The sequence below is a fragment of the Castanea sativa genome, chromosome 11, assembly GCF_040712315.1.
Source record: "Castanea sativa cultivar Marrone di Chiusa Pesio chromosome 11, ASM4071231v1".
Taxonomy (NCBI): Eukaryota; Viridiplantae; Streptophyta; class Magnoliopsida; order Fagales; family Fagaceae; genus Castanea; species Castanea sativa.
The window spans coordinates 57,060,927-57,062,830 of record NC_134023.1 but is presented as its reverse complement, the minus strand read 5'-3'; positions in this window follow the sequence as shown (position 1 = coordinate 57,062,830).

The window sequence follows — 1,904 nt, the reverse complement described above, 5'->3', positions numbered from 1 at the left end:
GATGGTTCTTTGTGATCATTCAGACTTCAGTTTGTTCTACTTAAACAGTATTAATATCCTATTTCTCATTTCTTTTCCCCATCCAACTTGGCTTGAGGAATTGAAGTCTAGTTATACCACTGATGCTGAGGTGCAGGGAATCCTACAAGCACTCCATCATAATCCAAGTGCTGCTAGCAAGTTCAGTCTACAAAATGGACTCTTGTTGTACAAAGGTCGGGTTTATTTGGGTTCTAATTGTGGTCTTAAGCCTAAGGTGATGAGCTTAGTGCATGACAGCCCATTAGGAGGCCATTTAGGTTATTTGAAGACCTTTCACAGGGCTAAGAGGGACTGGTTTTGGAAGGGGATGAAACAGGATTTGAAGGAATACATTAAGGGTTGTTATATTTGTCAAAGGATTAAACATGAGACCTGCAAACCTGCTGGGTTATTGCAGCCCTTAAAGATCCCTCATACACCTTGGACTTCCATAAGCATGGATTTTGTGGAGGGCTTACCTAAATCTTTGAAGCAAGATGTAGTGATGGTGGTTGTGGACAGACTCATTAAATATGTCCATTTCATTCCATTGTCCCACCCTTATACTGCAGTTAAAGTGGCTTCCTTATTCATGAATCACATCTTCAGGCTACATGGGCTGCCTACTTCTATTATTAGTGATAGGGACCCTGTGTTTACTTCAAGGTTTTGGCAAGAGTTGTTTAGATTGCAAGGGGTGGACTTAGCTATGTCTTCAGCCTATCACCCTCAATCTGATGGTTAGACTGAGGTGGTTAACAGAAGTCTTGAGCAATATCTCAGGGCCTTTGTAGGGGACAAGCCAAAGAAGTGGGTGGAATGGTTACCCTTGGCTGAGTTCTGGTTTAATACTAACTACCACACTGCCACTAAAGTGACTCCCTTTGAAGCTCTTTATGGTTTCCAACCTCCTCAATTGCTGGATTACATTCCTGGTCTTACTAAGGCTGCTACTGTGGATGAATTTTTAGCAAATAGGCAGCATATTTTTGGCCTTCTCAAGAGCAATTTAGTGGCTGCTCAAGACAGAATGAAGTTGCAGGCTGATAAACATAGGCAAGAAAGGAGCTTTGAGGTAGGTGATTGGGTTTTCCTTAGGCTTCAACCCTTCAAACAACACTCCCTACGATGGACTAAGGTGGGGAAGTTAGCTCCTAAGTTCTTTGGACCTTTCCAGGTTTTACAGAAGGTAGGATCAGTGGCTTATAAACTAGATTTGCCTCCTACTTCAGGGGTCCATCCTGTGTTCCATGTTTCTTGCTTGAAGGCTAAGGTTGGGCAGTCAATCACTCCAATTCCCACACTGCCTCCAATAGACTCCCAATGCCATCTCCATCCTGAGCCAAAGGCTATTTTGTAGGAAAGGCCTTGTCAACTCAGAAGATACAAGGATGCAATCGAGGTTTTGGTTCATTGGGAAGGTTCTTCTCCAGCTGATGCCACTTGGCAACTCCTTCCTAAGCTGCAGAATCAGTGCCCTCACCTTGTGGGCAAGGTGCTTTAAAGAGGGGGAGGGGTAATGTTAGGACTTTGATTATGGTGCATTACTATCTGGTACAGTAGGGTGCTTGGTGGTGTAGGGTAGATTGCTTGGGGGTGCAGGGAAGGGTGCTACTGTGTGCTGTGTAAGCAGGGCAGTAAAGGGCTTGTACATGCTGAGAAGGAGAGAGGCAAGGGAGTCTGGTGTAGAGTTAGTTACAGGTAGTTTCATTAATTGTTGCTGCATTTAAGTGTTGTACTTAGTTAGTTACTTACTTAGTTGGGCTGAGTTGTATTGTACCTTGTTAGTTAGTAAGCTGAGTTGTATTGTACTTTGTTAGTTAGTAAGTAGTATATAAGGATCAATTCAGATTGTAATAAGAATCATTGATGAATAATATTCT